This window comes from Patella vulgata, chromosome 2, assembly GCF_932274485.2.
Source record: "Patella vulgata chromosome 2, xgPatVulg1.2, whole genome shotgun sequence".
NCBI classification, from domain to species: domain Eukaryota; kingdom Metazoa; phylum Mollusca; class Gastropoda; family Patellidae; genus Patella; species Patella vulgata.
The window spans coordinates 67,557,815-67,574,155 of record NC_065880.2 but is presented as its reverse complement, the minus strand read 5'-3'; positions in this window follow the sequence as shown (position 1 = coordinate 67,574,155).

Here is a 16,341-nt window from a genome sequence, read left to right as displayed (position 1 = left end):
AGTCCGAAATTTCCAGTTTAAATATACACACAAAATAATATACACAAATAATCGATTATTGAAATTTGCAAAAGTGGCTTCGGGTCTATGTGATTTCTGCCACAGCACGCCAGAAACTGAAAAGCACCTATTTATTCAATGCTCGTATTCTCAATACCCTTAATGACATCTTAATTAAATATACAGTAATCTATCACCTTCTGTCATAATTTTAGATATTACAATTTACATGATGATATTAGCAAATTTGAAAACAAATCCCAATTAGAATTCATTTATTGTATAATTCATCTAACAAAATATTTCATCTTCAAATTAAGTTGTATAGGTAAAACACCGTCCAACGAACATTATATAGCTTACATAAGAAACAAGATTGAACTTGAACTATCTGCAAATCCTAATTTTATTCCAAAATGGCAATATGATGTATAGTAACTCTGATTCCTTGATCAACCCCGGTACAGTGTATACTATATTATTTAAGCCTGTCAATTGTTTCTATTGTACTACATATGTCTACGCATGTACTGTTGTAAATTGATTTGATGATTTATTAAATCAATAAATGTTTTCTTATGAAAACACTCAAAGCAGAGTCGACTAAAAGGTGCAGTTTGTTGCATGTTACATTAAAATGGGGACGGTATTATAATTATATATTATTACACAACCCTCTTCTTCAAAATGTTAATGGTATTATTGTATAACTCAAGCAAACGCATGTATTTGAATACATTGGCATGTATTATAATGATATATTATTACACAACCCTCTTCTTCAAAATGGTAATGGTATTACTGTATAACTCAAGCAAATGCATATATTTGAATACATTGGCATGTATTCAAATTAACAATAACTTATCTGAGTGATTTAATTGCAAATCAGGACTTCGTCAGGTCGATAATCTCTCGCCAACTTTATTCTCTATTACATCAACGACTTAGTAAAGCAAATCAGCTCGTGTAATATTGTCATTAGAGTATCCTATTATAAGCTAGCAATATTATTCTACGCAGATGACATAGTGCTACTCTCAGATAACGATAAGAACCTACAGCTATTTCTTGACAAGATTAACGAATGGTGCATGAGATGGAAAGTCCTTATCGACACATCAAAATCCAAATGCATTCACTTCAGGCCGTCAAGACAAACAAGAAGTGACTTTAAATGTAAACTTGGTCTGGAAGAAATCGATACTGTTGAAAGTTAAAATATTTGTGTGCTGTTTTTCAAGAACACTCTAAGTTTGAGGCCTGTATACCTATTGTCGACTATGGAGCTGCAATATAAATCCTACAACTCACTTGAAATGATACAAAACAGGGCTGTGCGATTTCTACTAGGAATACACCGATTCAAACCTTTGCTAGGAATGAGTGGCGACATTGGGTAGATGCCTTGCACATAAAGAAGATGAATCAAAATGTTTCAATTCTGAGATAGACTTTTATGTTTAGACGACGATAGACTGACAAAAATAAAATAAAAACTGGTGTGCTGATATGAAAGTCAAATTTGAGAAACTAAATCTTTCTGAATACTATACCATTAAATAGGCGATAAATAATAATATCTATGTAATAAAATCAAGGATTTTGTCAAATGTAATGGAGTCATGGCAGGTTAAAATAAACAACGCACCCAGACTCAGAAACTATGCCGCCTTTAAAAATGAGTTTAAACCCGAGAATTACCTAGTCATTAATTTGTCCAGAAATGAACGGTCAATAGTGGCGCAAATTAGATGCGATGTTTTACCCCTTCGTGTTCAGACTTATAGGTGAAAAGTTCGAAGATCGAATCTGTCAAAATGTGTGCACAGAACTGTCCACTGTTCCTTATACAGCGATCTGCGACAGTACCGGTTTAAAGAAGCGATATCAGATTTAAAATTCTCACAAATGCAAGATAATAACAAATCCACAATCTGCGGTGTCGATGCGCTAAATTTCTGACTCACGCATACCTGAGGCGCAGAGACAAATTTTGCAACTGATATGGGAAGGAATGCCTAAAGCTTGAATAGACATTGTAATTATTGTAAATACTCAACTTATGATCCATTTCGTAAAAATTCTTTTATTAGACTTTAATTTGTGTATGTTAAATAGTGACATAAAGGACCACTGGACCGGGTGTTAGTATTTTTATATTGATTTTCACATGTCTTCTTTGTATAACCCATGTCACTGAAATAAACAACTTTCCTACTACTGTAATTCACGTGAATCCTATGCGAAATCGTTTGAGATCGACAGGAATCCACTACTGACTATTTCATTACTTAACTGTGCAGCGTTATTGATCATATCAGCCAAGGACTCCAATACTAAGGCAACACAAATAAAATAAGTTGTTTCTCGGGCACCGCCCGCACGCAAAATTGGTTGCGCGTGCGGCCTATTTATTAGTCTTGATGAAAAATAAAAAATATGTAACGCCCGCCCGAACATCGATAAGCAAGTCATAAAAAGAATATGCCGCATGTATCTACATGCCCCATACGTGAATATCCATTCAAATGTATTAAACTGATTCAGATGTAAACGCTCATTTACGGGTCTTTTTTATTGATATCGAAAGAACCTCCATTTTTGTATCACGTGATTTTAATTACCTCCCCTTGTGAACTAGAATTTGATTCGTGTTAAACACCGAAAGTCATTGACAACAGTGCATTGTATTTCAATCATTCGATCTTAATCGGCTCATTATTGCCGGCTTCAGTCGGTCCATGTTTGAAAAAATCCTACTTATAAAACAATGAATCGTAGAACAGGTTAATTATTATAACTTGTGGCTACGAATACGATACGATGATAGTCACCATACCTTAGTCAGAATCTGGGTCATTAGCACATTTAACGGTAGTTTTGATAATCCGGAAAATAATAATTGGATTACACATTTGATTGTTTTACTGACCAGTTGTTAGTTAAATTTAAATAGTCATTCGATATAAACCCCAGATAGAACACCGAATATCCTGAGAAACACACCGAATATCCTGAGAAACGGTCATTTCCCGAATCCCGATGACACGTGACATGCATTGGTTGGAATTAGGTCAATCATTATAAACCAGCGATACTAGATTTAGATCTAAGTGTCGTTTACCGTGATGATTATTTTTGATACACATGCTGACAGAGGCTTACCCTTTAAAATATTGTCGTTATTATGGACGGCTATTAATAGTCGTACGGAATTTTATTTTAAACCAATTTCAATTATGGTTGTCACCATTACCATTAGTAAGCTACATTACGTGAATTAAATATGGAAAATTATTTTCCTTACAGTCAGTGTTCAGTGTTTGAGTAGACTTGATTTTTGGGTTTATGTTCTAAGTATGTATAATATATAACTGAAAGCAAAACTGTAGACAAGTAATGACTTTCTCATTAAAAAAAAAAAATACAAGGCCGCCCTCCCGCCCCAACAATTTTCAACAATAGCAAAATTTTATTTTGCACCATCCTCTAGCCAGAAATGAGGTAAAAAAAAAAATAAACCGCCCTCCCCCCCTACAGTTTCAGCTGTCAGTTGCCCGAGAAACAAGACATTTATTTTGTGTACCTAATCTTTCCTGAAAATTTTGTGACAAACGGCTACTAATTATATCACCATAAGATAGCGTGAGGGCAGTTAGCTGTGGACGGACGGTGACGACCAAAATATACGACCAAATTAGCATGTTAGCTTATAAAAAACATTAAATATAAAAGTACTTGTGAATAACGATGTTCTAAATGTTTTGCTATTCCCCATGGCCCGCACTATTTGATTGTTAAATAAAGTGGTCTTCTCTGGATCTTGCTAGGAAAATATCAGTTCTTACTTTGGTCCGTCTTCATTATCCCAGTCGGAGAAGAACAGTAGTACGTTAAACCTCATTTCATTTCTTCTTACTTTGGTTTAGGATAATCTAGTGAAGGACATCGGGGATTACAGCGTTTTGTTTACCCAGAACAAATCTGGCAGTAAGTTGGGCTTTTACGATCGAATACTCACTTGTGTTGACGGACAAAAAGTACACACAATCAAAAATATATTTAGTTGGCGTATAAAATGACTCTACCGGATAACACACCCAGCAAAACCAAAAACAAAACCGATCACAAACGAACTTTGAATATATTTATTTTAACAACTAATGTTCTCAGGTTTTACAAACAAGGACTAAAGTGTATTAAACATCCGTATTAAAAATAAACCTAAAGACTCAACTGGACATAAACTTGTTGAGGCAAATGTGTTCTTGCTACTTCCAATATGAACCAATAGACCATTAATTTTGATTTTCTCTCGGAGAACAAATATCTAACGCTCGTCCAATTGTTGACAATCTCTCATCCTGTTTTTTGTTTTTGTTAGCATACTTTTTTATAGAGCGTAGCCATTGTTCTGCAACATTATGTGGCTTGTGGATTTCTTCGATATAAATTGTCGTTGAATATTTGGGTTGAATATGAAGTTTCGGAAGATGTATTGGCGTTTTGTTACTACACGTATCCCTTCGTAAACTAACATCACCACGACAAGCATCCAAAAAACACTGCACAGCTGGAACTTTGATTTTCAACTTCGGTAGGTGTGGTTTCACGCTGCAGTTTTTAGAGATAATATCGTTGTAAATTCCATTGCGCCTAACAAGAGCCAATTGTCGTTTTTGATATGCATTTTTGACTTGCTCTTGTAATGGTTGAAGTTCCTCGTGATAAACCCCCAAGATCTGTTGTTGCAGTCGATTAGTACGTTTACGACAGTCGTTATTGTAGCCGACTAACGTTGCCTTTAAATTCTTCTCGTGGGCATTGTTTTTCATGTGTGCCCGTAACATCCTTTCACTTCTGCTCATGATATCCATATTAACTTCAAAATACCCTCTGTCGTATGTCTTCTTAATAAAAGTACACGAAACAGGTAATGTATCCTCATAAAATAGAATAACTTGTCCAACAGCTTATCAAAGCCTACATAATCGCGTGGTAAATATATGAAAGTCTATATTATTTTGATTTTATGACGGGATTATATAAGATTTCGACAATATTAAAGTAGGTGATAGGACATGTATTGATATCTGTTGTAAACTAGAATCTATTGTTCTCGTGTTTGTTTATGTCACATAATATAGATAATATATCATCACCATTGGCTCTCATTAAATACATAAACAAAGAATAGAAGTGAAATAAACATTCCCATTAACTACCTTTAATGGCAACTGATTGTGTGTTTCACTGTCGACACGGTAAGCCTAAAGTACTAAAACTTGGACCGACGGAGAAGTGGATTTAGGGAGATGAATTTATATACGTAGAGAAAAAAGTATCGCTATACACCTATTTGAATATAGTGTGTGATCAGATATGCTAGGTATTTTACGTTTTGGAGCTGCCTCGAGGAAACATTGAACCAGAAAAGAAAGACAAATACGGAAGTTTAAGTAGAGGATTTAATGTGATTCTGTCGAGTTTAAAAAAAGGAAAGAAAGAAGAAAAAAACAAAAACATTCTTGTCAATATTATAACAGTCTATTGCTTCAACATATTGTAATTGTTTTTGAGTTTTTTTGTTGAATGTATAAAAAATATTATTGTTCAAAATAGAATAAAAGAAAACAAATATTTTGCACTGGTGGATCCCTCTGATGGATTTTGCGCCCAAGAATATCCCAGACATGGCAAGGTAGTGTAGCAACAGCCTTCTGACTCGTAATATCAACAAAGGCACGCCAACGGTGTGATCCAGCGTTATTGCAGTCTAGAAAGATTGTCAAAGTGGACCACTACAACCCTGTTCCGGACCATTCTTTGATACCGTTGGCCACTGATATTACTTCACAGTTGTGAAAGGTGATCCCATATCACAATACAGCCACCGCCGAACGGAACCCGCATAGCCAAGTTCCTATCCGTCATGAACAAGAGAAAGCGACTCTTATCTGACTAGTGAATTTTTCATTATGTTCCAATGATGATGTTCTCAGCACTATCTGGTGGTGAGGTTATTATCCCCTTTTCAACATCGTGCTTGGCGAGATTCTCAAAAGAACTACATTATTCTTTTGCACGTGTACTGCGATGTCTACCAGAACGTTAGCGATCCTTTACGTCATGAGTCTGTTGATGTTTTCACAATAATCAACTAATGATCTATAGGAGCGGATCAGGGAAGGGGGGGGGGGGGCTCAGCTACATAAAAAGATTTGTAAAAGAACACTTTTATGAGAAAAGTGTTTCGGTCGTGCGCTTTATCCTTTATAATCAGATGGTGGGATGGACTGGCATTCAAAGTGGGGGACAATGACGTAGACATGTGTGATGTCACACTTAATGCTTTGCATCAATGAAATTGAATCACAATATGATCCTATACTAAACAGCCCAAAAAAAAACCCCCCAAAAACGTCAGTATGATTTCAAAATCAGAGAGGCACTTTAATCAAATCATTCTAGAAAACGACTTACTAAATGGATCAAAGCAATTTTTTGTGAACAGTATGTTGACACATTATTGATTAATTCATCACAATTCCAAGACATTACGAGAAGGTTTAGAGTCTGTACACAGTCTATACATCAGTATCTGGTGTGTCCACCGCGAGTGTCAATAACAGCAGCGCAGCGTCTGTACATGGAGTGGACCAGACGATTGATGAGCGCCATTGGCACCTGGAACCACACTCTCAGAAAAGCATGACGCAATCCATCGGCTGTGTTTGGTCTCCGTACGACGTTATTAAGTCTCTTCTGAATTTCATTCCAAAGATGTTCAATCGGGTTTAAGTCCGGATTAAGGGCTGGCCAGTGCATAACGTTGACACCGTTCTGCTGTAGAATGCCCCGAGTAACTCTGGCGGTGTGGGCACGGGCGTTGTCATGCTGAAAAACGTTGTTTCGATGACGTGTGAAATGTGATATGGCGTGGGGTCTGAGAGCTTGATCGATGTAGCGCACTGCTGTGATGCCGCCTCCTCTCCCTGGACCAAGATTTTGGAACACCACAGGATTAACTCTCTGCTTCAGGCCGATTCCACTCCAAACCATTATGCTTGGACCTCCCCACGAGTCTCGTTCCATGACACATTGCTCAGAATAATGGTGGCCACGTCGACGCCGTATTCTGGTCCTGCCATCTGCAGTTGATACGCAATACCGACTCTTATATGTGAACAGAACAGTTCTCCATGGCTGTGTCACCAGTTCTGGTGTTGTTGGGCAAACTGTAGACGTTCACGTCGATGGCGAGGGGTGAGGATCGGTCCACGGTAAGGTCTACCGCAATGGGTGTTTTCTCTGGTGAGACGTCGGCGCACTGTATTGGTACAGCAGAACAGTAGGATGTTAAACCCCATTTCATTTCTGTATCGGTACTGATGGGTCTTCCGTGTGTTCCCACTGTCTGACGTGCTGCAATAGGCAGATTTAGCTCTTGCATAGTGTATGTTTAATTCATTTTAAAATTGACGTCAAAAGGGGCGTTCGAATTCTCTCTTTAAAAAGCTCAGTGTGTATGTATATCTATGCAATTTGGAGACGATGATGGCATCATGCATTGTCAACTGCTAAAATTTCCGTAACAAAAACCTGGCAAACCCCCTCTTGCGAAAATTCCTGGATCGACCCCTGATCTAGGGATGGTGATCCAGCTGACGTCTCTGTCGCATTGACATCTCTGTCGCATTGACATCCTAGCATTGCTCATGTCAATAACTCGCTGTGGTGAGTTGACGCGGTCCCATTGTGAAAACTGTGAAAACAGACATCTTAATATACTTTCCCCAATGCAATGGCTGATTTCCCAAACATGCTTTTCATGACACAAGGGGTTCGGGCTTTCTTTCCGTTGTAGGTCTGTTACGTGCTGCAATGGCAACTTTCACTGGTATGTATGGATGTTTCGATACCCATTTCTCTATGTCTGTAAGCCCCGGCTTGTTTTCAGATCCAAGATTTACATATTTTATATTATGTAAATATTTATTTGCGAGCTTAGTTAGTTTGGATGTTTTAGATAGGCTTTGGACGTCGTTAGAAATGTGCGATAAAATAAAATTCTGGCAATTTAAGGTTTCACACCCTGTCCATCTTTATAAACTTCATCTGATCAAATCTGCATAAGCATCACACAAGCAACAAATCCGGTTGAAATCAGTTCCATGGTTTAAGAGAAAACGTCAACACGTGTCAAATGTCTAAACGTGCCTCTATAAGATGACCAGCTCCACTCATGTGGCTGATCATCTTCATCTGAACAAATCTGAAAAGTCATTTTCCAAGCAACGCCAAGACCTTTAGTTAAAATCAATTAAGCTGTTTCGGAAAATATGTTAAAATGTTATCGGATGATAGACAGTGTGTATGACATAATATGGGCTAATAAAATAATTCCGAAGTGACATGTTACTGGCAATGATGGTGATATACTTTCGTAAAACAAAATACGATTCCTGGATTTTAACCCGCAAGACAAGTAGGTTTTTTTTTGTAATAGTGTTGATCCTATAGTATAAACATGGTCACCAATCGATGGATATATAAGTAGGACAGTGGATGTCAGTGGAATACGATTTTTTAATTTGTCGTTATTGGTAATTTACGGGCCTTGGTGGACTTTAGCAGGGAAAGGCAAAACAAAGTTGATGTCCAATGTTCAGATTTCTAGCGACCTAAAACATACTTCTAAGCAATGTAGATCTAGTGTTAAAATGATTCCCCAGATCAGGCCACAACACGACCCCAAATAGACACAGGAAATGAAATGATTCGAAAACTAATTGGCAATAGATATAACGCATTGGGGAATCATTCTAATGGACAGAAATATATAATCTAATAATAGAACACAATCTTTCTTGTTGCTACGTAAAAAAAAAGACTCCATTAATAAATTATTTCCCCAGACAACAAAAACCAATTTACTGCGTTCTTAATGGCAACGTAACCTTAAAGAGGGAACCTTACGATGTGCTCAAAGGAATTACATATGTGGCCGTACTGTTCAGAAGGATTTGGTTGCCTCCCTATTCAGCGAGTCTCATAGTAGTGGCGGGTGTTGCGCTAGAGGCAGAGTATGATTAGTCTTCGGGAAGAGCTGATACTACGTCAGTTTTGCCTTGTAATGTATTTTGCATTTAGTAGAACACACACATATGTGTAACACATATTGCTCTTAGTCTAAGAATGTTATTGGAAAAAACAACATAAGAAATGAAAGAAACAACTATCACATTTATTTGTTTAAGTCTTTAACGGAAAGGGGGGGGGGGGCGAATGGTTAACGCGTGGGCGTTGGATCACAATGTCTGTCATTGAGTCAAGTGGTGTGGTTTCGATTTCCCGCTTGTACGTGACAAGGGATCGGGGCGCCTGTCCATCCTCGTGGGTTTTCTCCGGGTCCACCGTTTTCCTTCCACTGCTAAAAGACCCCTACGCGCAAGCGAATTATTGGAATAAAAATTGAACCATATCTTAGTCCCGAAATGACCTACTCTGTGTCGAGTGGACATTAAACTCTCTCTCTCTCTCTCTTTAACGAAAAATACAAAATATCTACAAAAACAGTACACGCAATAATTTTTCCAGGCTGAAAGTTTATAAATACAAGCATTATTAAGCTTTATAAATATTATATATCAGAATGTTTGATTCTCTAGTTCGATCATTCTATCGATCATAGCTTGAGCTAAACCATTCCATCTTATATATCTACAATGTCTCATCTCCAAAAATAAACACCCAGCTTTCTCAATCTGACGGTCCAACTCTTCATTTGTCCATACTTCTTTTGGTTTGGATTTAGTCTGGTTCCAAGATACTCCAGTGCCAACAAAGGGACATGGTCTAATGGAGAAAGAACTATATATACCTGATGACGATCCTCGAGTTTTAATAGTAACAGAGGAATTCGGGCTTTCCATAAACCCTTCTGGGTCATCAGTAGCGTTTAACTCGGGAAGGTCAAATTCGAATTCGGGCAATTTAAACCGATCAGCTTCGATGATACTTTTAGCGTCACGGGGTCTGTCACAAAGATCCCTTTTTACACCTGAACTATATCGCCCCTTTTTACCCTTTTGTTTTCTCAATTTACGTTCGGCTATCTGAATTTTTATTTCTTTGGCCGGAATATATACATCTTTTAGGAGATCGCGAAGGTCTAGTTTATTATTTTGGTTTGTATCGTCAGTTAAACTATTTCGGCGTTCTCGTTTATGATGACCAATAACATTTTCCTCCTCCTTCGGCACGGCCTTAGTCAAATTATTTTTCCCTTGAGGTCTTTTCTTTTGTAGTTTTGACTTTCCCTTTTTCTTTTTCTGGTGTTTATTCAAATCCTTTATACCACCCTTCTTGTTTGTAGCATCTGTAAAAAGCACCCTAAATTCTTTACCTTTTATTAGTTCTGGACAACTTGAACTTCTCTTTAATTTCCTTGACTCTGGTACAGTATTTTTCACAGATTCTTCGAATGCTTTATCTTCCACAGAAAACCATTCGTCTATAATACGTCTATAGCGAGAGCGCCGTTCACCAGACGCCAGTTCATCTCTTATATCATAACCAAACCCATCTCTTATGGCCAAATTAGCAACATCATCAACCAGTTTCCATCCTATTTCAGCCAAAAACCTCTCTTTCAAACTTTTATATCTATTCAGCTGTCTTTGGAATCGCGCGTACTCATCTTCGTCGCTGTCAAATCCTCCAAGACTTCGATGTCGTTTATTTCTCTTGTTTCGAGCGTGTCGACGTCTTCTGGCATCTTTTAATTTTTTGCTGAAATACAGAAGTGCTAAGATTGATTTTACCACTTGGCGAAAACGGGCTATTCCTTTTAACTTTAGTTTCCATTTGGGTTTCTTTAACTTCAGTCTCATGGCTCTTAGCTCTTTATCAGACATGGTCTTTATATTTAATTCACTCTCCTCTTCAGACATCTCTTCCGTATTCTTAAAGAACTGTTGAAATCTCACCAACTGTCTTTCACGTTTCTTGTACATCTTATCTTTTACCTGTCTTTCAATAAGTTGGCCGTCTTTAAGAACAAGTTCGATATCGTAGTCATCTTCCGATTCTCCATCACTAACCATGACATCCATGGAAGCAAACTTTGCTGACTCTGTTTTAAGATTGTGGCTTTTATTATATCCACAGGGATTTTCCATAATCAAGTCAGTAAAACTGTCCCTCATTTCACTACTCATATTGTCATATATGCTTTTAATGTCTCCATTACCATCGTCCATATCGTCAACACTTTCTGGCTCTGGACTGTAAAACATCTCCGGTGTGAAAGGATATTCATTTTGTTCCACACCATCTTTATTTTTGCAATTCATTTCTCTTATTAAAGATTTGAACCAGTTTTTCTCTAGGTGTTGCCCATATTGCTGTCTGATTGCATAGCTACTGATTTCACTTCGTCTATTTTCTTCTTCGGGCACGTTGGTCGGTATAACACCCGTTATTAACAGTTTCTTACTGTCATTAAAATATTGTTTGATACTTGCGGAATTGTCCTTGGAAGAAATATTTATGGAATTTTTTTGAGACAGTTGTTTACTTATGGCTTCCTTTGGACTCTCTGTAACGTGTACATGGATACCTCTAGTTCTCAGAAAAACAGTGGGTGTTGAAGTGGGAATAGCACAAGACTCTATACCAGAAGAATCTTTTTGTGATCTTGAAATATTTTTGTTCTTATCCCTGCCTGCATTACGTGATTTGACAGTAGATTTAGAGAGTCGAGACGATATTTGTTTCCTCAACCCTCTGTATGCTTGTGATTGTTCTAGAAGACTGGTTGGTGTCTTTTTTACTGATTTTGGTAAGGTGCTCCCCAACACTAGTGACCGTCGTCGTCGATCAAGTTTCTCTTTCACCTTTTCAACTTCATCAAGTGTCCGATTTTTTGATTGATTCCGATTGCTAGAATAATCTTTGATATCATAAATTCTGACATCGGCAATATTTGAAATTTTCTTGCTTTCCTTGTCATTAAAATAATTTCCAGTTACATCAGAGCCCGCGTGAAGACCGTATTGTTTTCGAATCCGATCACCATCAATGTTTACTGCCGGAAAACTAGATCCGTCTTTATGGACAATTGACTTTCGTCTAAAATATTCTTTTTCTACTCCATCACACATTTTCCACTAGGTTGTTTTATATCTTTCTAAAAAAGAATAAGAAACAGACACTTAATTAAAGCTACAAACATCGCTTCATTTCAGTTATGGAGACCTATTTATATAAAAAATAAAGTACACAATGAATATATGTTTATTGTTTCATGTGACAGACAAATGCCTGGAGGAAACCATATTCCTGAATCAATGGCCCGATAGATCATTCTCTTTAGTGGGGTTAGTTCTAATCATACAAAACCCTTCGAGGGATGTGGAGGAAAATTGAACTTACCGTAAGTAAACTTGATACAGGAAATACACTAATAGCAGGAATGCTGATATATTATTCGTTAAAGTAATCTTATAAATGAGGGAAAGTAATTGGTTACGTGGTATTATATAGATAATATATATAACACACCAATATTACATTAGACAATAGTCGGTGAATTGAAAATTTGTGGTGGTTTATGACGAGGTATAACATGACTAATGACATTTCAATTAGATTGTTTGAATGTGTAATTAACACCGTTGTTTACAAGTTGTAAAGCAACGTGCTAAAACACAAACTGTCCCCCAGCAAACTGTTTGGCAAATCGGTAGTACAGGACGAAAACAAAATCTTAATAATGTAAGTGTTATAACTGTCTTCTAAATGTGGATAAATCGCCATTGTTCAAACAAAATGGCTACGCACAGCTTGCGATTCCGTGAAATTACCCAATTATCGTTAAAATTGTTAAGATATATAGCTGGTATTTTAGATCGCGGGTGTTTAGTACCTAAATTTTTCATCCAGATTATTCTGAATAAAAAGGTAATACCGAGCAAAATATTTTGGGGTGATTTGCAGCTTTGGATCTTATTCGGATCTTATGCGGTAGGCCTAATGAAAGTAGATAATGGAGAAAAAAAATCGGACAAATTTCAAAACGATCGAGTATGGGGATGTTTTCATTTTTGTGGTAGTTCAAAAGATCTAGGCAAGTGAGTAAGATCTAGGCAAGTGAGTAAGACGCTGGCTCGCTAGCCTGGAGGTCGGGTGTTCGATCCCTGCATTGGCCGAGAAAGCTCATCCAGATTTTCCGGCGTGGTTCCCCATTGTCAGTGTTGCAGGACGGAGGGCCTGACAAGGACAGCTGCCTAGTCGTTCGGATGGGACGAAAAACCGAGGTCCCGTGTACACATTGGCGTGCACGTAAGGGAAATTTTGCCCGGACAGCGGCACTACGGCCTACTCTTATATCGAATTCCAACTGTCAAGGGATCTTTTGCGTGCACGCCAATGTGTACACGGGACCTCGGTTTTTCGTCCCATCCGAACGACTAGACAACTTTCTTTGTCAGCCCCTCTGTCCTGCATCACTGACAAGGGAGAACCACGCCGGAAAATCTGGATGAACTTTGTCGGCCAACGCAGGGGTCGAACACCCGACCTCCAGGCTAGCGAGCCAGCGTCTTACCCACCTAGCCACCGTGGCTCCCCCACTCTCAAAGCATGTCAAGTGTCCACGACTATTAATCATATCATAACCTGCATAGGTATTTGCAAATAACACCACTGTTACCAGAAACAAACTTCAATATGGCGTCCATTAAAATCACTTGATATTGATGACTATGTATGGCTTGAAATCCCAGATTTTGTGTTTTGGGAAAATTAAGTAGCTCTATGCATCTTACTCTTGATCTGAATACATTGACCCAAAGGGGATATTGGCTCAGATTATGGAAACAAAATGAAATAGATGTGGGTTGATATTCTAAGTAGGCCTGTCATTTTACCAAACATAAGAGAAAGGCTGCTTGCTGTAGTAAACACAAATAGACCAGGAGCCCAGGGGGTTAACCTAGATGAAAAGTGTACCAATTTTCTCCTACATGTATATGGTATCAATGCATGTATATCTGGTATAATCAGAATGTAAGTCTGCCGGGTTTTTGGTGGTGGGTGTGGTATTCCACGCCCAAAATGCAATGCCCCCCCCCCCCCAACTAGGCTAGATTAGCTCAAAAGTGTACCACATGAAAATCATACAGCAGTGTACCGTACATCTTCAGATATTACAAAAACACTCTGACAGACATTTCTAGTGGTGGGTTACCCCTGACAGAGCTATGTAATTGCAAGACATCTGTGGCACAATTTTTAATTTTTTGGACCACGGGAACAGTGCTGGCTAATATATCCTAGATGGGGGCGAGACATTTTTGGGCGTGTCTGTTAGGGGTTACCCACCGCACAAAATTTTTCTGGCAGTGGTCATTCATGATTAACGTCGTGGTACTGAACAACTCCAAAGCTGTTTTAGGTGGTACAGATTTAAGCTAATCTAGCCTAGCTGTGGTCTGGAAATTAGATAACTCTTGTCAGGGATACTCCACCACTACAAATGTCTGGCAATTACATAGCTCTGTCGGGGGTACCCCACCACTAGAAATGTCTGTCAGAGTGTTTTTGTAATATCTGAAGATGTGCGGTACACTGCTGTACGATTTTCATGTGGTACACTTTTGAGCTAATCTAGCCTAGTTGGGGGGGGGGGGGGGCATTGCATTTTGGGCGTGGAATACCACACCCACCACCAAAAACCCGGCAGACTTACATTCTGATTATACCAGATATACATGCATTGATACCATATACATGTAGGAGAAAATTGGTACACTTTTCATCTAGGTTAACCCCCTGGGCTCCTGGTCTAAAACGGTTGATTCCAAAATAACATTATAATAATCAGGGGGTTTTAAAACAAGAAATTTAATGGGGCTATTTATTTTATAATTGGAGCAGTATTTAATTGGTGACAATGAATTATTATTGTGCAATTATGGATGTTAGAAAAATGGAGATTTATTCACACGGGCATCGCCGGGTAACTAACTATAAAAAAATGCAGCAGTTTCGTTGACTGTGAGTGATATGAACAGTAGATAAATGTGTTTGAAATAATGTCTGTCTAGTTTTCCACCGATCTATATATTGAAGCACCCAAACATAATCAGTTGATGTTATAGCGTGACTATTTATCTTATAACATAGAGACTTTTTATGGCTTTTGTGTTTAATTTGATTTATGATACTGGAATCACGTGGAATTACACGTGCTACTCTTAACAATAAAGTACGACATAAATGTTAGCTGTAAATGGAAATTGTCATGTGTTCTGGAATGGTAAATATACTATGTCCCATGCACGACAAATGTCATTATTTACATTATTATTTAGATTATTGAGAATCTACTACCACACAGCTTTTTCAGGACTACTAATATATGCCCCAGTCTTAGGAAGGGCGTTAAAGTTACAATTTCATATTTTTAAAATGTATTAAAATAAAGCCCTAAAACAGATGGTATCTATAAACAGCCCTACCTTGTTAAAGAATGATCCTATTAATCCTACAATTCACTATTGCCAGTTGAGAAATTGGCAAAAACATCATTTTCAACTTCAAATTCAAACGTTTGAAGATAGCTATTCCATAGTGGGGAATAGGAAAACAAGGAAGGTAATTGGGAGGTAATTGTGATATTATTTCTGGTGTGAAGATTTTTAAGTGTGAAAAAGGCAAAATATGATCGTATAATAGTGAGTTGACAACCCATTGAGCAAAAGACATAGAAATAATTATGTTTTGACTTTCTTAGAAAATATGAAATTGTAACTTTAAATAGGTCTAACAAAACCCTGGATAGGTCAAATTTTCCGTTTTTGCACTAGGTAGATTTAAAGCAATAAAATGTCGGTGTAAAATATAAAAACTAAAGCGAAACCTGTTCTAATTAATAACTTGTCTTTAGGTGGTCTTAGCACTGTACATTTACTTGGAACGTCGAAACGTTCTGTTCTGTTATTCAAGATCTTTTTCGACGCTCCAAAGTAAATGTACGGTGCTAAGACCACCTAAATATAAGTTTTAAAGGACAATATTGGTGCCAGTCAGAGCTGGTTAAACACATTCCAAATATCATTTTAACACAGAGATCATTATTGCTACGATAGCTGAGTAATACAGGTTTCCTGAATCGGAAGTGACGAACGCCAAAGGGAAACACGAGTCATACCTCTATATAATTTGACCGATGTGACGAGTGATAACAGATACACGACCGAATTTCTGCTCACTAATAATTCCTTACAAGACCAAAAGTTGTTGTGTGAGACTGTGAGAGGATATCTGACA